At 37.5% G+C, this 21327-nt stretch overlaps 1 non-coding gene and 1 pseudogene across 1 annotated transcript; one reads left to right on the top strand and one right to left on the bottom strand.

Annotated features, from left to right (window-relative positions):
* Positions 1 to 21327, bottom strand: part of LOC117033341 (uncharacterized) — a 132255-nt pseudogene that overhangs the window by 54517 nt on the left and 56411 nt on the right.
* TRNAL-AAG (transfer RNA leucine (anticodon AAG)) lies at positions 7948 to 8020 on the top strand. Its single transcript has one exon. It is a non-coding gene; the product is annotated as a tRNA-Leu (tRNA).

Genomic DNA, 21327 nt, shown 5'->3' with positions numbered 1-21327 from the left:
TGCATTGATCACAAAAATGGTGGTAACAGCAATGTAGCAGTGCCCAGCTAAACATCTCACTTTTAGTATCTATACTCCTCCTGGCACATAGCATGTGTTCAGTAAATATTTGTTGAATGAATGAAATCTAATAACTTCCTCCTCCCCTTGCCCCTTAAGATGGAAGGCCAATAATAGCTCCTCTATGTTTCTATCCTTAGTTTATGGTCTTATCCTTCTGACGTGTTTCCTTAAACTCTGCTCGCTCTTAGTAAAGAGTCTCCCCCACTTTTTTAACATTCCTCAATTTACCCAGTTTGAGTTGGACCTCTGTTTTATGTCAGGACTCTGTCTGACACAGGGAGTCTATAACTCAGAAAAAAAAAATATTTTTTCAAACCTTCCAGTAATTCTCTGATTTACAAGAATGTAGACTGAAGACCTTTGGGCAAATCATTCCTCAGCTTTGGGAAAACCACTTGAAAGGCCTCTTGTTGATACGCAAAGGTAAAAATGAAAACTTTGTGTGAGAGGTGTCCTCACAGTATTTAAAATAGACCAAAACTGGGAGAGGGGAGAGGGATTAAATGTTCCATGGTAGGAAATTAGTTACCAATACATTACGGTACATCCAGTGATGAAATAGCAGAAGTCACAAAATTACGTCAAGTTTTCAGCATTAGATAAATCACAAAAATCCAGAGAGAAAGCATGAGCATGTTTTCCCTTCATCTTTCCCAGAAAGATGAAGGTGTAGCAAATTTCAGTGGCCTCCGAGGTGCTGAGCACATTGTTAAGGTTGTCCTGGGGTTGAAAATGCTGACTCAGCCCTGAAAACTAAGAACAGGTGAGAGACACAGGAGAGGCTACTGCTAGACCAGGAAATCTCTTTTTCCCTCTGGTCACCATGCATGTGAGATGAAGAAGGACTTCCAAAATGAATGATTTGGGTAGCATGGGAATTTGTAATATCTGTAAGTCCTTTTCCATTCAGCCTGTTTTCCTAAGCACCTCTAGGCACCAGAGATACAAAGATGAAAATGCATGATGACAAAATCCACGAGGGCAGGGACCTTATTCACTGCAAAATCTGCAGCAATTTATTTTAAAAATGGACTCTCCTTGTATGTTTAGTGTCTGTCTCCATTACTAGGATGTCAGCTCTATGAGGACAGAGATCTATGGCTATTTTGTTAACTACTATATTCACTGTGCCTCAAACAGTTCAGGCACAATTCTTAATAAGTGTTTGTTGAATAAATGACACTTCGTTATACATTCTTAATCAATTAAAATAATTTTCCAGTAACTTTTAAAACGGATTTATTGATATATAATTCACATACCATAAAATTCACTCAAAGTGTGCGATTGAATGGCTTTTAATATATTCACAGACTTGAGCAGCTATCACTACAATCAATTTTAGAATATTTTCACCAGCCCCAAAAGAAGCCCCTTGCTCATTACCCGTCACTCCCATTTTCCCCTTTTCTTTAGCCCCTGGAAACACTAATTTGCCTTCTGTTTCTATTGATTTGCCTATTCTTGGAATTTCATATAAATAGAATCATATAATTTAATGATATTCCTTTTGTGACTGGCTTCTTTAACTTACCATAAAGTTTTCAAGGTTCACCAATATAGTAGCATGTCTGTACTTCATTCATTTTACAGCTAAATAATATCCCATTGTATGGATATACCTCATTTTGTTTATCTATTTTACGTTTGATGGACAGTTGGGTTGTTTCTATTTTTTTTCTAGCTTTATTGAAGTATAATTTACATATAACATTGTGTAAGTTTAAGATATACAGAGTGATGGTTTGATACGCACATATAATGTGAAATGCTTATCACAATAAGGTTAGTTAAAACATCCTTCACCTCCTATAATTACCATGTTGTTGTTCTTGTCATTATGGTGAGAACATTGAGGCTCTACCCTCATAGCAACTTTCCAAGTATACAATAGAGTATTGTTAACTAGAGTCACCACGCTGTACATTGGATTCCTAGAACTTATTCCTACTATAAAAGTTGGTACTCTTTGAACAATATCTCCTCATTTCCCCTACTCCTCACCCCGGCAACCACAATTCCACTCTCTGCTTCTATGAGTTTTATGTTTTTAGATTCCACTTATAACTGAGATCATATAGTATTTGTCTTTCTCTGACTTATTTCTCCTAGCATAATGCCCTCAAGGTCCATCTATGTTATTGCAAATGGCAGGATTTCTTTCTTTTTTATGGCTCAACAATATTCTGTGAGTGTGTGTGTGTGTGTGTGTGTGTGTGTGTGTGTAAATGTCTTTTTTAGCCACTTATCCATCAATGGACATTTAGGTTGTCTCAATATCGTGGTTATTGTGAATAATGTTGCCATAAACATGGGAGTCTAGATATCGCTTCAAGATAGTGATTTCATCTCCTTCGGTTATATACCCAGAAGGGGGATTTCTGGATCAAATGTTAGTTCTATTTTTAATTTTGGGGGGAACTTCCATAGTGTTCTCCATAGTGGCTGTACCAATTTATATTCCCATCAACAGTACACAAGCGTTCCCTTTTCTCCGCATCCGGGCCAGCATTTGTTATCTCTTGTCTTTTTGACAGTGCCATTCTAACAGTTGTGAGATGATATGATATGTCATTGTGGTTCTGATTTGTATTTCCTTGATGACTAGTGATGTTGATCATCTGTTCAATGTTGGCCATTTGTATGTTTTCTCTGGAAATAAAAATATATTTCAGTCCTCTGCCCATTTTTAAATTGGATTACTTATTTTGCTATTGAGCTGTATGAATTCCTTATATATTTTGTATGTTAACCCCTTATCAGATAGATGGTCTGCAAATATTTTGTCATATTCTGTAGGTTACTTTTTCATTTTGTTGATTGTATCTTTTGCTGTGAAGAAGCTTTTTAGTTTGATTTAGTCCTACTTATTCTTTTTTTGTTGTTGTTGATTTTACATTTGACATCATATCTAAAAAAATCATTGCCAAAACCAATGTCAAGGAGCTTTTTCCCTATATTTTCTCGTAGGAGTTCTACAGTATTAGGTCTCATGTTTAAGTCCTTACCCCATTTCAAGTTAATTTTTGTGAGTGGCATAAGATAGGGTTTCAATTTCATTCTTTTCCAAGTGGATATTCAGTTTTCATAAAGTCATTTATTGAAGAGACTATTCTTTCCTCATTGATTGTTCTTGTCAAATATTAGTTTACCATATATGCAAGGGATTATTTCTGGGCACTTGTCTCTGTCCCATTGGTCTATGTATCTATTTTTATGATAGTACCATATTGTTTTGATCACTATAGCTTTGTAATATAGTTTAAAATTAGGAAATGTGTTGCCTCCAGCTTTGTTTTTTCTGAAGATCACTTTGGTTATTCAGGTTCTTTGTGGTTCCATATGAATTTTAGTATTTTTTTCCTATTTCTCTGAAAACAGCTATTGGAATTTTGATAGGGATTGCATTGAATCTATAGATGGCTTTGGGTACTATGGATATTTTAACAATACTAACTCTCCTGATACATGAACATGGGATATCTTTCCATTTATTTTTGTCTTCAATTTCTTTTTTATAGTTTTTGGTATAAAGGTCTTTCACTTCCTTTGTTAAATTTATTCCCAAGTATTTTATTGCTTTTGAGACTATTGTAGATGAGATTGTTTTCTTTCCTTTTCAGATATTTTGTTGTTAATGTATAGAAATGCAAGTGATTTTTGAATGTTGATTTAGTATCCTGAAATTTTACTAATAATTTTTTTCTGTGTGTGTGTGTGTGTGTGTGTGTGTGTGTGTGTAATCTTTAGAAATTTCTATATGTAAGTTCAGAGACAATATTACTTCTCCCTGACTTGGATAAATTTTATTTTTTTTCTCTTGCCTACTTGATCTGGCTAGGACTTCTAGTATTATATTGAATAAGAATGGTGAGAATGAGCACTCTTGTCTTGTTCCTGGTCTTAGTGGAAAGTTTTTAGTCTTTTACTGTTGAATGTGATGTTAGTTGTGCGTTTGTCATATATGAGTATGGTTCTTATTATGTTGAGATATGTTACTTCTACACCAATTTGTTGAGAGTTTTTTTTGTTTTGTTTTACCATGAGAGGATTTTGAATTTTATCAAATGCTTTTTGTGCCTCTATCGAGATGATCATATGATTTTGTTTTTCGTTCTACTAATGTGTGTATCACATTTATTGATTTGTGTAGTTGAACCATCCTTGTATCCCCAGAATGAATCCCACTTGATCATGGTGTATGATCCTTTCAATGGGCTGGCTGAATTCAGTTTGCTAGTATTTTGTTGAGAATTTTTTAATATTTATATTTGTCAGGGATATTGGCCTGCACTTTTCTTATAGTATCCTTATCTGGCTTTGATGTTACAGTAACACTGGCCTCATAAAATGAATTTGAGAGTGTTCCCTTCTCTTCAAATTTTTGTAAGAGTTGAGAAGGATTGCTATTAATTTTTCTTTGAATGTTTGGTATCATTCAACTGTGAAGACATCTGGTCCTGGGGCTTTACTTTGTTAGGAAGTTTTTGATTCTTGTGTCAAGTTCCTTACTCATAATTGGTCTGTTCAGATTTTGTATTCTTCATAATTCAGACTAGGTTATTTCTAGGAATTTATCCACTTCTTCTAGGTTGTCCAATTTTTTGGCATATAATTGTTTATAGTAATCTCTTATGATCCTTTCTATTTCCATGCTCTCACTATAATATCTCCTTTTTTCAAAGTGCAGTATTGAAGTCCCCTACTATTATTGTACTGTTATCAATTACTGTAATCAGATCTGTTAGTATTTGCTTAATATATTTTGGTGCTCCAGTGCTGAGTTCATATACATTTATAATTGATTTCAAGATCCAGGTTTCATTTACTTTGAAAAAATATATATATATATATTTATATATATATAATATATATATATATTATATATACATATTATATATATATATATAATATATATATAATATATATATATATATTATATATATATATATTATATATATATATATATATATATAATCTCCAGGATGGATTGTGTTGAATCTGTGGGTCATTTTGGAGAAAACTGCCATCTTAATAAAATTACATCTTCCAATAAATGAACATAGAATGTCTTTTAATTTATTGAGGAGTTCTTTAATTCCTTTCAGTAACATTTTGTACTTTTCATAGTCCAAGTTTTACACCTTTTATTAAATTTATTCCTAAGAATTTCATTATTTTTGGTACTGTTTTAAATGGAATTGCTTTCTTACTTTAATTTTAGATTATTTATTCCTAGTGTATAGAATAGAACTAAAATTAATTTATACATATCTTATGTCCTGCAACCTTGGTGACCTAGTTCTAATGATTTTATGGGGGATTTATTAAGATTTTCTATATATGTGAACATGTTATCTGCGAATAGAGATAGTTTTACTTCCTGCTTTCTAACCTGGATGACTTTTATTGATTGATGGATTGATTGATTTTTTTTGTGCCTAATTGGCCTGGCTAGAACCTCCAGTAAAAAGTTGAATAAAAGTGGTGAGAGTGAACATCCTTGTCTTATTCCTGATATTTTGAGGGAAAGGATTCAGTCTTTCATCACCAGTGTATTTACTGGGTATTTTTCATAGATGCTCTTTTCAAATTGATCAAGTTCCCTTGTTTGTTGATTTTTTTTTTTTTATCATAAAAGACTGTTAGATTTTAGCAACCTTTTTCTGATTGTATTGAGATGATCATATGGTTTTTGTCTACCGAGTTGGAGGTGGGAACAGGGATCCACTACTTTTGGAGTGACACCCATGCTTTATGTATGGGGTACTGGGTGGGGGTAGTAGTCTCTGGTCTTCTTGGCTTGCCTCTCCTGGCATAAATCTTGCACCCTATGAGCAAGCTGTGGTGGGGGTAATTGGGCCCAGTATTTTCTTCCTGCTATACAGTGAAGTTTCCTATGAATGGGGAGTAAATAGAAGAAGAGAGCCCCAGTTCTCTCAGCTGGTCTTGCTTGGAATAGAACTTCTGGAAGAGGAAGCCTGGATTTGGGGATAAGGATGAGAAGTGCTGGCTGCCTGCTCCTCCCAGGCTGATACGTAGCCCTAGAATGGGAGCTAGGAAAGAGGCAGCCTTCTGCTCGTGCTTTTGCCTGCCCATAGTAGACCTTCCGTCATGTCAAGCTGGGGGACAGAGGAGGGCGCAGTCATGGCTCAAATAGCAAAGACTCCCAATCTTCTTATCAAGATACTAGATTTTCTTGAATAAATGTTTCTCCATCTGCCATATGCCTTTAGGACAATTACCAGAGACTTAAAAGAGATTTTTAAATAGTTTTCACCAATTGTTTTGCTGAGGAGAGAATCTGCAGATCTCCTCACATTGCCATTCTAGGAATCCTAATAACTTTGTGTGCAGAAAGATGTTGATAAGATGTTGATACGTGTCAAATTTAAGATCTTCACAAATGTTATAGGAGGGGGAAAATGCCAACAAAGGCAATCATAGAGAAGCTAATTACATGGGGACTTTGTGGAGGATTGCAGATATACACTTTATCTTGTATTTCTACAATGTGTGGTCTCATTTCATTAGCACTTCTCTTTTATTCAAGAAGCCTTGGGGTATCATAAGACCAGATTGTTGTAATAACATCAACCAACAATTTGTGTGGCACTTAAGGGTGTTAGTCTTTTAATTTACATAATCTTATGACTGTTGTATGATACTAAACTTGCTCATGATGAGGTCTTGCAGGCTTTATCATCTCTGCCTCATCTTTTTCTGCCTTTGCTTTGACTACAGTATTGAGAAGAGTGAATTTAAACCGTGTTAGAGCAGGAATGACTATGCCTTCATTCAGTCGTTCATTTTTCCTTTAAAAAGCATATGGCTTATTAATGTTCGTTAGACGCATATAATGTGCACAGCATTGTATGTGAACACATGTATGATTTATTCATACTTTGTTTCATAAAGAAGGTACCTTTCAAAAGTCTGTACAGCAAGGTAAAATAAATAAAAATAAGAAATAAAAAGAGACAAAGGACAATATCAGTGTAAAAAAGGTGAAATGGTGTGCCTGGGACTGTCCTGATTGTTGCATGGAAAACCTTACATCCAGGGAAACCCCTCAGTCCCAGGCAAACTGAGATGGTTGGCCATCTTGTAATACCAGTGAACTAGTTTTTCTCTTTTTTTTGGAGATAAGTTACTATTTTCATGCCCCTTTTACAAGAGAAAACCGAAGCACAAAAAGGTCAAGTAAACCTGTCTACAGTTATAGATCTATTGAGTGGTGAGGCTGGGATTCAAAGCCAGGACTCCCAGCTCCAGAACTAAGTTTATTTACCACAAGCCGTAAAATGCATGTGAAGTCCCATACAAGTGCTATAAATTTGGTTCCAAGATTCCTAGTAGTCAAAGTGAAGAAGAAAATACGATCAGTTACAAAATTCACATTGTTCACAAAATCAATCATTTTCAAGAGCAGTTATCCCTAGTCCTAAGACCACTCATTCACTCAGTAAATATTTAGCGAGTGCTTATTATGAACAGGCGTAGTTCTAGGTACTGGGGATACAGCAGTGGACAAAGCAAATGGAACCTCTGACCTTTGGACCTGACATGCTAGGGTCATATTATTTAAAGGAGATAGATGTTACAGAAAGAAGAAAACAGGTTAAGAAGGGTGGGAACTTCTGGGAAGTGAAGGGGCCACACTTTTTAAATAGGGTGGTAAGGGTAGATCTCAATGAGAAGATGACATTTGAGAAAAGTTTTGAAGGGTGAAAGAGAGGGTCTTGTGAATATCTGGGGACTGCGTGTTTCAGGTCGAGGGAACAGCAAGGACAAGGGCCCTCAGTTGGGTGGGGCCTGGGGAGTCTGAAGCATTGGGGAGTTTAACAGAGTAAGTCAGGGGATTAAAAAGTAAGGTTAAGGCGTGGCTGGTTAGCTCAGTTGGTTAGAGCGTGGCGCTAAGAACACCAAGGTTGCTGGTTCGATCCCGCGTGGGCCATTGTGAGCTGCGCCCTCAAAATAAATAAATAAATAAATGAATAAATAAATAAATAAATAAATAAGATATAAGACCAGGCAGGACATGAGATAATTCAGGTCTTTGTCAGGCATTGTCAGACTTTGGAATTTACTCTGAATGAAATGGGGACTTGATGGAAAGCAAAGGTGCTTTCTTACAACATTTTTCCACATTGGCCTAAGGCAACACTTCAAAATATTGTTAATCAATGTTATTTAGTGGCTCCAGCGTGCTGCAATTTAGGGATCCAGCTTCCCAATACCCTAGTTTAACCTAGTGGTGGCATTTATGAATCTGTAAAGGAATGTTCTCTATACATTCAGATCATTCTCCATTGATTTTTCTTTTTGTCCTGATCAGACTTAAAGGATGGGTAGTAGTTGTTTTGTTTACTTGCTAAGTACTAGGAATATAGCAGGCGTGTGTTGCAAATTTGCAATACAGCCATATCAGCTAAACCGGGTGGCACTGTGGTCAGTTTAAAAGAAGACCACAGTATGGTCCCTGGCCTCACGTAGGTTGCCATCTGGGGAAAGAGATAAGACAGGTACATGCATTTGCAGCAGTATGAGGAGGCAGCATGTAGCTAAGCTTCGTTGAGTAAAAAGACGAAACTTCTCTTTCGAACCTTCACCATTCCAGTCAATGGCAACTCCATCTTTCCAGTTACTCAGGCTGGATGACCTGATTTCCTCTCACCTTCCATATCTAATTTTTCAGGGAACGCAATTAGCTTTGCCTTTAAAGTACATCCCACATCTGACCGTTTTTCACCACCTCTCTGGCTAGTCCCCCATTGCTTTCCCTCCCCTGCTCTAAACCCCAAATCCTAGCTTGAGCTTCCATCATCTCTCACCTGAGACATAGCAGTAGCAACAAGTCTCTCTGACTTTACTTTTCTCACTGATAACCTAGTCTCAGCAGAGAGCTAGAGTGGCTCCTTTAAAGTGTAAGTGACATCATGTCACTCCTTCACCCCAAATCCTGCAATACTTCTCCATGTCGCTCAGAGTGAAAGCTGAAGCTCTGAGAGTGACCTACACGGCCCCAAGTGATCAGACCCTCTTACTGCTTTGACTTCACCTCCTACCACTCTCCCCTGACTCCTGATTACACTGGCCCCTTGCCTTTGGGCTTTGGCTTGAGCTTGGAATATTCTCCCCCTAGCTATCCATTCAGCTCACTCCATCACCTCCTTTGAGTCTTTGCTCCAATGCTATCTTGATGAGGCATCTCTATTCCTGTTCAATAGTGCAATTTTCCCTATTTCCATCTCAGCCCTCCCATTCTGCATTACTTTTCCTCTTGTTTTATATCACCTATCATTGTCTAACGTACTCTAACATTTCCCCACTTAGTCTATTCATGGTTTATCAGCTATCTCCCTCACTAGAATGTAAAGATTCGTGTCATTCTTGGTCTGTTTTGTTGAATATTTGGTTCAGTAAATATTTTTTCAATAAATAAATGAGTATTGACTATGTGGCAGGTACTGTCACCCTAACCACTGGTCACTTTACAGGGATATTGAATTGAATCTTCATAAAATCATCATGAAATGTTATCATTCTCATTTTATTGATGAGAAAACAAAAACAGAGAGGTTAAGCAACTTGCCTAAGGTCACACAGCTAAAATGTGGCAGAGCTGGGATTTGAACTCAGTGAAACAGAATGAGAGACTTACTGAAGAGAGACACTCTGCTCCCCACACTGGGACAATGGCAAAGGACTACAACTTCCGGGACCTTGCCAGTAGGGCCCTGAAACTTGTGAGGACAGTTGAAAGAGAAGGAAGCTAATTGAATAATTAGCTTGAACCTGTTGGGATTTAGACTCCTGAACTGTGATTTGCTGCTTGCATTTAACATTCATTGCTCAAAGAATAGCTAATAGCCTCATTGTGCTTTGTTTCAATTAATAATGGAAGGAAACATGGGGACAGAAAGTGGAGGCTGGATTTGAGAGAGTTCTGACCCTTTGGTTTGACAGAGAATGTTTTTATACCTTCCATTCCAGGTCAGGTAATATTTTACAACTGTAAAGCAAGACACTGACAGGAGATGCCATATGGCTCCACCTGAATTCTATGCCAGCATCTGCAGATGTTGTTACAAAAGGTCCATTGAATTATGCCATGTCCTGACAGTAAGATGCCCCAAAATCCAAGCAAGGAGTCGGTTCACTGTAAAGGTGTCAGGACACTTGTTTAACCTAAGGGATATTAAACCTCTACTGCAATAAGCTGAAGAAGAGGCATGTTACTTACCATTGCTTCTGCAGAGGCAGTCCTTGATTTCTTGTAGAAATAACAAAAAGGAAAAAAAAACCCTCCTGGTGAGTGCTTCCTATTTCTGTCAAGTATTTTTATGACTCAGCATGTAATCAGTCAGCTAACAGTCAGAAGCCTGGTTCAACTGAAATTCTCAAACTAAATAATGCATTGCATGGTGTCATTTACTGGAAACAGGAGAGGGTTTTTGTTTGTTTGTTTGTTTGTTTGAGTTTTATACCCTTCAATATACTTCCTCACAAGTTTCGTTGTTTGGAAACCACAAAGAACACTAGAGAGAAAATGAACAGACATGTGGTAGATATTTTGGCATTTTTATCCCTTTAAAACATCAGCTCTGTTTCAGTTAGTAGAAATGGCCAAATACATAAATCAGTTTTATATATAAAAATGATTAAAAGAAATTCAGGTTTTTTTCCTCCCTCACTAAATAAACAATGAGAAATATAGAAAAAATATCAGTTTGGAGAGGCCCCAAATTATTAGCCCGCCCAGCCTACCCTTGTATCTCAGCTTGTCTCTATGTGGCCTCAGGAAAATAATCAGTCTCTAATAATGATAACCACTAACACTTGTTTAAAGAGTTCTTATATGTTAGATACGTTCCAAGTGGTCTACACAAATAATTTCATTTAATCCTGCAACAACCCTTGAAGGTGGATATATCAGTTATCTGTTTTCACAACGAGGCTGCCTGACAAGCAACCACAAATCTCAGTGTACCCAACAATAAGCATGTATTGCTAGACCGTCTGGAGGTTAGCTGGGTCCTGGGCGAGCTGCTTAATGATAGCTAGATGGCTCTGCTTATGACAACTGGCTCACTCACATGCTTATGAGTCAGCTGATCAAGACTCCCAAGGAGACTCAGCTTTACTCCAATATGTCTCTTTTCTTCCTGCAGACTGGTCTGAGTATATTTTCCAGGTGATAGCAGAGGAGCAGAAAGAAAGCAGAAGTAAACACTCAAAGCCTCTTGAGGTCAAAACTGACTCACTGTCCCTTCCACTTCATTCTATTGGCCAAAGAAAGTCAAAAGGCTGAGCCCAGAGTCAGAGTGGGAGGGTACTGCAAGGTTATAGGGCAAACGGGGAGGGGTGAAGAATTGGGTTCATCCGAGCAATCTATCACAATAGGGACTATTGTCATTTTGCTCGTTTTGTGAACGAGGATGCTGAAACATAGAGATGTAGGTAACATACCTAGCATCACCTAGCTAGTGAGCAGTAGAACCAGGAAATAAATCTGGCTGCCTGACTCCAGGGCTCATGGCTGTCAACCACTGTGCATACTGCTCTACTCCTACTTTGGCTCTTTCCAATGCTCTGATCACTCTAGAAAACATGCTCTTCCCAACAGAGGCTCTCCTATGGGCAGATCCGATAGTCTTCATTAAGTGTCAGCATCTCCATCCACTCTGTGACACAGTGTGCTGCGTCCTTGAAGCTCTTTCCCCCTTTGATTCTGCAGGGCCTGTACTGTTCTGTTTCTCTTCTGCTCTTCCTCTGCCTGGCCCTGTCCACCCATCACCTACTACGTTCACTTCTCCTTCTTGGCATCTGCCTTTCCAAACGCACCCATTCTCATAGTTTTCATTAACACCTCTCCAGATGACTCATATCTGACTCACATCTCTGGCTCAAAGAAAGCTCACTATAATCTCCAGCAACCTAACTCAGCGGTTTGTCCCTCACAAATAACAAACATCCCAGGAGAATCAGAGACTCTTCTCACCAGCATCTTATCATTTCATGTCACCTAGCAACTATTCCAGTGCTTCAAATTCCATCATAAGACACTTCCTGTTATGAAAATAATACTATTGGAAAGTATGCCATATCTAAGCCTCTTGCCCTATCTCTCTCTAGTTCATTGTTTTTGACCTACAAAACTGGCATTTTCGTGTGGTTCATTTTAGTAGTATTACCTTGTGCTGTGATTATGCATATACAAGGTCTGACAATTAAGTTTGCAAACTCATCCTAGAAAAAGTGCTACATACCTTACTGCTGAATATCACTACAGTCAACTTCGAAGTACTCCCCTTGGGAAGCTATGTATTGACACCAGTGCCTTGTCCACCCATCAAAGCAATTTTGGAACTCTTTCTGGAATGGCCATCAGAGCTGTCATTTTATTGCCCTTGATGTCCTGAATGTCATCAAAATGTCTTCCTTTCAATATTTCCTTTATCTTCAAGTAAAGAAAGAAGCCTTTGGGGACCAGATCAGGTGAGTAGGGAGGGTGTTCCAATACAGTTATTTGGTTACTGGCTAAAGACTCCCTCACAGCCAGTGAGTGCCATGTGAGCTGGTGCATTGTCGTGATGCAAAAGGCATAAATTGTTGGTGAAAAGTTCAGGTCATCTAACTTTTTGACGGAGCCTTTTCAGCACTTCCAAATAGTAAACTTGGTTAACTGTTTATCCAGTTAGTACAAATTCTTAATGAATAATCCCTCTGATATCAAGAAAGGTTAGCAACATCATTGCAACAAGTTTGCGAACTTAATTGTCAGACTTCATACTTGTGTTTCCTCAGGAGGCTCAAAGCTCAGCTATTGAGGAGCTTTTCTTCTGCTTTACATCAAGTTGTCTAGTATATGTCACCATGTAAGGATTGGACCAAGTAGGTATTCAATAACTATTTGGTGAATGAAAAAATAAAATAAACTGTCTGAAATCAAGGTCCCAGAGGCTGGAGACAGAGTGTGCTAGGAAGGGAATAGAAGGGGGACAGGGCCACCAGACCAAAAATGAAATCTTTAAAATAAAGTTTATGAAAAAGAAAGTCAGTGTTTACATTATCATATACATATATTTACTGTTTAGCCAAATAGTATGCCATGTTATGTTTTCTTTGGAGTAGAATATTTAAATGATTTTTCTGGAGTCAATACTTTCCTCATTTTAAGTTGATTTATGTAATAATGTTTCAAATCCCGTTTTCCAAATAATCCAGCAAATCTTTTTAACAAATATGACAAATGTCTAACAATATTATTATCCTAATGCTTAAATACATATGATAATCTAACAGTGAAATATGTTTCCCTGGGTATCTTCCTCCTTCAGTCCTTGATTCTACTCCTCTAATTTGTTTTGATTGATATATATATATATATATATATATATATATTTTCTTTTCCTCATTCCTGTGTTGAGTTTCCTATTTCTTGGATTCCTGTTTTACTTATTCTTAACTAACTTCTTCATTTTTCTAAAACATATTTTTCAGTATCTAGAAAAGAGTATAGGAGGGGTAAATATTTGAGTCATGTCTAACCATATCCTTATTCTACTCTTACATTTGTTTATAATTCAAATGGTATAGGATAATAGTTGAAAAAATATTTTCTTCAGGATTTGGAAGGCATTATTCCATAGTCTTCTAGTTTCCTGTATGACTATTAAATAGTCTGATATTATTCTGATTGCAGATTCTTTATATAGACCTACTTTTCTTCTCTTCAAGATTTTAGAGTCTTCTCTTTATATCTGAAGTAACAAAAATTTACCATGATATATCTTTTTTAAATATTTTTTTTATTTTTCAGTTACAGTTGACATATCTTGATATGAATTTTTAAAATATTTTATTTTTCTGGGCATTTTGATGAGCCTTTCAAACTAGAAACGTACGTCCTTCGGTTCTAGACAGTTTTCTAATAATTTTCCCTTCTTTATTTTTTCTGATATTTCTAGAATGCCTACTACCTAACTGAGTCTCCTGGATTGATCTTCTAACTTTCTTTTCTCTCCGCTTTTGTATCTTTTGGGGTTTTTAAAAATCACTTTCTGAAATATTATCTCAATTTTTTCTTCAAACACTTCAACTGCTTTTTAAAAGCATGGTTGCCTTTCTTTCTTTCTTTCTTTCTTTCTTTCTTTCTTTCTTTCTTTCTTTCTTTCTTTCTTTCTTTCTTTCTTTCTTTCTTTCTTTCTTTCTGTCTGTTTTAATAGGATTTTTTAAATTTTGAAGGCTTTAAAAAAATAACTGGTGATTCTGCACTGTCTTTTCTTGTTTAAGAATAAAGCATTTTAAAAAAACCTAATTAGGAGAGAAACTATTCCAAATGACTCTTAAATACAATGATTTCACTATACAATTCTAGTGGTATAGTATAAAGATAAAAACTATTCCAAAATATGTTTAAACTGTTTTCAGTAATCAGATTGTTTGTAGAGATTGATATTATTGTTCTAAGACAGTAGTGTAAGTGTTGTGGGATAAAACAAACAAATAATTATGTGAAATTCTGCTTCTATCATCCTCAGTGCTGTTGAAATCAGGATTCTCAGCATGGGAGAAATGACAAGATAAAAGAGATTGAATAAAAGCCTGTCCTGAGTTAGAACTGAAAGTCTCATTTAAAATTAATCATGTGTTTTATCTTTTTTTAAAAAAATCCTAGCTCTGCCTACTGAAAAGGTCCAGAAATAATGGCCAATCCAGTAGCAATAAGCATCCCTTCTAGCAGCTATATTATAGTCTCGTAAAACCATTTTCCATTAAAAGCAACCAGGGTTACTTAGAGAAATGGCTGATTCCTGACCTGGAACAAATTGTCATCCAGACAGCGAGGAAAACTGTGAATGACTAATGGTATTATGTCAAAAGGGCTCAGGAGGTCATTTTAAAAGGCCCTTAGCAGGAGTGGTAGATGAGGGGAAAGGGTATCCAATATATGGTGATGGAAGGAGAACTGACTCTGGGTGGTGAACACACAATGGGATTTATAGATGATGTAATACAGAATTGTACACCTGAAACCTATGTAACTTTATTAACCATTGTCACCCCAATAAACTTTAATTTAAAAAAAAAGGCTCTTAGAGCCAAAGATGGAACAAATTGAGTTTTAAAAGGAAAATTTTCTTTCCGTGACCAGCTTATTTCACTTAGCATAATGTCTTCAAGGTTCATCCATATTGTAACATGTGTCAAAATTTCCTTCCATTTAATGGCAATATAATATTCTGTTGTATGTATATCCCCCATATTGTTTATCCTTTCATCCATCAATGGACATTTGCGTTGTTTCCACCTTTTGGCTATTGTGAACAATGCTACAATGAACATGAAAGGCAAATATCTGTTTGTGTCTCTGCTTTCAGTTGTTTTGGATATATACTTATATAAATATAATTGCTGGAGTCTTTTACTTTTCTCCCAATTTTGGGTGAAAAATTGTATCTCAGTATTGTTTTGCATTTCTTTTCCAAAATTATTTTACTTTTTTTTCATATGACAAAATATACATAACATAAAATTCATCATTTTAACTATTTTTAAGGGTATAGTTCTGTGGCATTAAACACATTCACATTATCGTGCATCCATCTATTAATACCTTTGTTTTCAAAATTTTGTTGAAGTTTCTCATCTGTCATCATTTTTTCTCCTGTTCTCTTTTCTCTGTGGGTTTATAAAAGGTATACATGTGCATCTTACATCCTACTATAAAGGGTTTCCAAAAGGAAAGGGGATAAATATGTGTGGTCAATCTACTGTACTTAACCTGAAGTCTCTCGCCTATGTATTTTGAAAATATTTTCTTCAGTTTGTGGGTTATTGTTTAAGTTTTTTGTGTATAATGATATATGGACATTTTTCATTTGATGTATTTGCATCTATTTTTTCTTTTGTTCTTTCTTCCATATCAGACATCTCTCTTGAGATGTAATAAATAAATAAATATTTATTTATTTATCTTGGGTTTTCTTTTTTATTTACTTATTTAAAGGTCTGAGATTTGCTTTGACGTTCCGTGGATGACAAGGACCTGAAATTAATTTTCCAATGAGATAACTATCCTGGCATTATTTATGAATTCTTGTTTCTTTTTTCAACTACCACCTGTGCGGTCTTAACCAAATCATATAACTTCTCTGAGTCAGAATTTCCTCATCACAATTCTTGCTTCACAAGGTTGTGGGATTTAGTGAATTAATATTCTGTCACCATTTGTACAGTGATTGAAAATAATCTATCAATAAATGTTACCACATGATTATGTTTATATTTGTGCCTCACCTATCATTAAGCATACATGTAATAGGACGTTGAAATTGGACTTTTCCTTCATTTGGAGCCTTTCCTTACATCTTAAACCTGAGAAAAATAGCTGTCAATTACCTCCTCAGTCAAAGCAAGTTACTTGACTATCTCTACAGGACTTTCAGTACAACGAATTCTGCCATCATTAGGTCCTATCCCCTCTGGGTTATATAAGAACAAACAAAGGATTTGACAAGAGGTGGAGAGGAGTTCAGTGTGCTAGGGTATCCACCACCCACAAAGGAGAAGATGAGAGCGCCTCAAAAATTCTAATGACAAGAGATTCTTTAACTGCCCTGATAGCACAGAGAAGAGAGAGAGCCTTCCTGATTTCCTCTGGAGAAGAGCATGTGTTTGCTGGGGCATAGATGAGGACTCGGAGTTATCCTGGAAGCCAGAGGCTGAGCGGGAGTCATAAGTTGCCAATAGAGGAGACATTGTCAATAACAGGGAACTGCAGTTGGAAGTCTCCACTTGGGGGGGAGTCTGCAACCCTGGAGGAGCCAAATGCTGTCAGTGAGGAAGATGCACAGATGATCAAGGTAGAGACAAGTCATGAAGGAGGCTCCATAGTTTCTTTCCCTACTGTCAATCTCAGAATCTGAGTCAGACCAGAGCTCAGACAGAAGAGAAGTCTAAAAATGGATGAAAGGTTGAAGTTTTGGTATTGAAGTTTTGGACTTTTGAATATATGAAAAAGTTCTGGAATTTGCCTGAGATTTCATCCAGTGCCATTGAAGGAAGATCAGAGAGAGCCATTTTATCAAGGGACAATGAGAAAAAAATACAGTAGCTTTCTGCTTACACACTACTTAAGTCTAGCTCAGATACATATATTAGCATAATTGCTTATTCATGGATTTTCATTTATGTCCTATTATCTATCTCTATATTCATGTGCCGGAGTAGACTGTGATATGCATGTAACGTTAAGCAATGTTTTAATGTTTGCTATATTAGAAAGTAGCTTTCATTTGATGAAGGTCTACTCTGCATCAAGTATTATCTTTAGAAACCCTAATAGCAAGCACACAAGATTACCATCTTCCCTATTTTAAGGCTAAAATGTGAGGAATTTGCTGAAGATCACAAAACCATTATATGGCTTTCAGATTTCAAACCTTCTCTGTTGATACGCCACGTATTCATCATTTTGTCAAAAACTTCATAGGTATTCTTGCCTGTTCATTTCTCCTTATGAACCTAAGGTAATTTTGCCAGTGCATTTTTTGTTGAATGAATAGTGTACTCTTGATCAAGTACACACTTTCCCCAGGATCTCTCTGCCAGAGGAGATGCACCTTCTAAGCAACATTTATTATTACTATTCTTATTATTATTTACATAATAGTCACTCCAGATAGGCAGATATTTACACTATTGCTGAAACATGCCTTATGTATTCTTTTTATACCTGAGCATCTTCATTGATTCCTTCCTCTCTGGATCATTTCCTCATAACATTGGCCTTCCACAGTGTACTGTATCTTTCCCCAACTTTCTGCACTGCTCATATTACATTTCCCACATAAACATTTGGCATTAAACTTTCCCTCTCTCTACTACTTTGACTTCTTCTAATCATCCCTTTCTTTAAAGCCCGATTCCAGTTACAGATGCTCCACAATTATCCCAGTTGATGGCAGCCATCGTTCAGTTTGAATTTATTGTAATTTATAATGTTAGGGACCTTCCTGTGATTTCATGCTTGCCATTTAAAGCATGGCCCTATCTCAAAGTTTACTGAGAGTTCTTAGTTATCAAAGGGGGTGCAAGTCCATTCTATGGGGTGTGAGTGGGAGAGTTGGGAAGGATAGGCCAACTTGCGTAAGAGGCATGACCTGCCACTTAGCTGCTCAAATGATCACCTCTAAAGGATGCTGCCCACCTGAGTCTGAGTCCATCCAGCATCTATCTCTAGGGGTCCTTGACTCAAGGATGAAGGTATTCAGGCTCTTGGGAATTCCAAAAATAAATATCAAACGTTTATTCTAATGGTGAGAGAAAGAAAAGTAAAGGGTCAGAAGTTCATGATTACAGTCATAGACTCAGCTCGAGGACGTCTTTCTGAGTCAATGAGAGTTATAGACTCATCTAGATCAGGGGTTCTCAACTGAGGGTTGAGGATTTTGCCCCTCAATGGACATTTGGCAATGTCTGAAAGAGGCACTTTCTTTTTTTTCTTTTTGTTGGGGAATACTGAGGAACAGTGTTTTTTTCCGGGACCCATCAGTCGTTGTCCTTTAATCTAGTTGTGGAGGGCGCAGCTCACCTCCAAGTCCAGTCACCTGTTTTCAATCTTAGTTGCAGGGGGCGCAGCCCACCATCCCATGTGGGAATTGAACTGGCAACCTTGTTGTTAAGAGCTCACGCTCTAACCAACTGAGCCATCTGGCTGCCCCTGAAAGAGGCACTTTTTGTTATAACTGGGAGGGAAGGAGATGAGTTCTAATGGCATCTAGTGAGTAGAGGCCAGCGTGCTGCTAGAGCATCCAGCAATGTACAGGACAGCCACCCACAACAAAGAATTGTCCTGCCATCAGGGAAAGACAAATACCATATGATCTCACTCATATGTGGAATCTAAAGAAAAGAATAAATGAATGAACTAATCAGAAACAGTTTCAGAGACATAGAGGAAAAACTGAGGGTTGCTAGATGGGTGGGGGGTGGGGATAAGGGGGAAGGTGAGGGGATTAGAAAACAGTCAGTAACCACAAGATCGCCCTGGGGTTATGAAAGTTAATTTGGGGAATGTAATCAATAATGTTGAAAAGATTTTGTTGGGTATCCGATGGACACTTGTCTCGTTAGGGAGACCACCTCAGGGAAGATGTAGATGCCTGATCACTGTACACCTGAAGCTGAAGCTGAACAATAATGAATGTCAACTACAAGTTTGTATGTATATGTATGTATATATGTATATGTATGTGTATATATATATGTATACATATTATGTATATAGTTACAAGAAGTGGAGTACAGCATTAGGAATAGAGACAGTGGAAATGTAATGGCTCTGTGCGATGTCAAAGGGATAGTGGATGGGGGGAGGGGGGTTCACACAGTGTGAGGGATATAAATGATAAACGTCTAACTGTTACATTGTTTTGTGCACCGGAAACTAATAAAAAGAAATTATTACAGCCGGCCTGGTGGCTCAGGCGGTTGGAGCTCCATGCTCCTAACTACGAAGGCTGCCGGTTCGATTCCCACATGGGGCAGTGGGCTCTCAACCACAAGGTTGCCAGTTCGTTTCCTCGAGTCCCGCAAGGGATGGTGGGCAGCGCCCCCTGCAACAAAGATTGAACACGGCACCTTGAGCTGAGCTGCCGCTGAGCTCCCGGATGGCTCAGTTGGTTGGAGCGCATCCTCTCAACCACAAGGTTGCCAGTTCGACTCCCGCAAGGGATGATGGGCTGTGCCCCCTGCAACTAGTAACAGCAACTGGACCTTGAGCTGAGCTGCGCCCTCCACAACTAAGATTGAAAGGACAAATGACTTGAAAAAAAGCCTGGAAGTACACACTGTTCCCAATGAAGTCCTGTTCCCCTTCCCCAATTAAAAAAAAAAAAAAGATTAAAAAAAAATTATTACAGTAAAAAAAAAAAAAAAAAAAGAATCACGCTGCCCTAAATGTTGATAGTGTGAAGGTGGAGAAACCCTAGCTTTAGTGCTAGGGAAAAGAGGCTGAGAGGGCATCAGCCCTCTCACTGACTGGGCTGGGGTTCAGGGCTAGGATCCATTAACTATAAACATAGGAATAAACAAACAAAATAAAAATTTAGGACAATTGGATGAAGAGTCCGCAAGCAGTGGGAGAAGGGGAAGTTGTGTATCCACGCTAATATAGTCATGTAGCTGTCACTCAGGTTAGCATGGCCACAGCAAATGATTCCCAGAGGCCTCTCACGGATAGCAGTGCCTAAAATGCCTGTCACGGACTTGGAAGAGCCGTAAGTGCTTCATATTGGGAGACGGAGATGGGATCAGTAGGACTGAAAGTGACCTTTCAGTATTTCCTCCATAATTTAAGGACCCCTAGGGACCAGTTCTTATGCATATTTATATCCCCCATGATGCTTAAACCAGTGTTCTATAATTATTCAATTAGTGGTGATGAATTGATTAACTGATTGATGCATTCCTTAATTGGTCACGCCTTTCACATCCATCTATGCTCAGCACCACCAGGACAACTTGGATGTATTCCAATGTATCAAGGAATTAAATCTCCACTGAGGACGCTGGCAACCACATCACCACAAGACTTGGATTCAGCTCTGCATCTATATAGAAATAAAACAAGCACACACCAATCCTCTGGGTAGCAAGTAGCATAATCTGCTCACTTATGGCGAGGCTCATGAGAAGTGGAAGAGATAGGCAGTGATTTCAGTGATGAATTATAGCACAGCTTCATTTAGCTTACTCCATCTAGACAAAGCATCCCGTCAGCCTCTGGAAAAAATTAATGCACCTTAATTTGAATTACTAGATAATTTCAGATTGGCTATTTTACATACGTAGCTGCCACTTCTTCCTTTCCTAAGCCAACTCTTTCTCTCAGCCTACTTGGATCTTCTCAATAGTATACTTGAGCCCTAGTTCTGGAATTTAAATATTGAAATTAAATATTCTAGAAGGAGAATATTCTATTGAAGGATAATGTATTCTATTGAAGGAGAAATCAGTGGGTAAGGGTTGTTTCTTTACCCTCTGTATAGATAGCTAACCCGTCCTTTTCCCACAGTAAGTCTTTTTACTAGATGGGAATAACGTATTCCAGGGTTTGCCTTTGGTGTAGATTTTAAGTCTGACATTTGGCAGTTTCCAAAAGTCTTTATTGCTTTATTTATGTCATCAGGTACTCTAAACATGAATAGAGTAGAAAATTAGTAGATTATTAACTATGTGTTTAGGAAACACAGA

Source organism: Rhinolophus ferrumequinum, chromosome 13 (assembly GCF_004115265.2).
Source record: "Rhinolophus ferrumequinum isolate MPI-CBG mRhiFer1 chromosome 13, mRhiFer1_v1.p, whole genome shotgun sequence".
Classification (NCBI taxonomy): domain Eukaryota; kingdom Metazoa; phylum Chordata; class Mammalia; order Chiroptera; family Rhinolophidae; genus Rhinolophus; species Rhinolophus ferrumequinum.
This window is presented reverse-complemented; position numbering and strand designations above follow the sequence as displayed.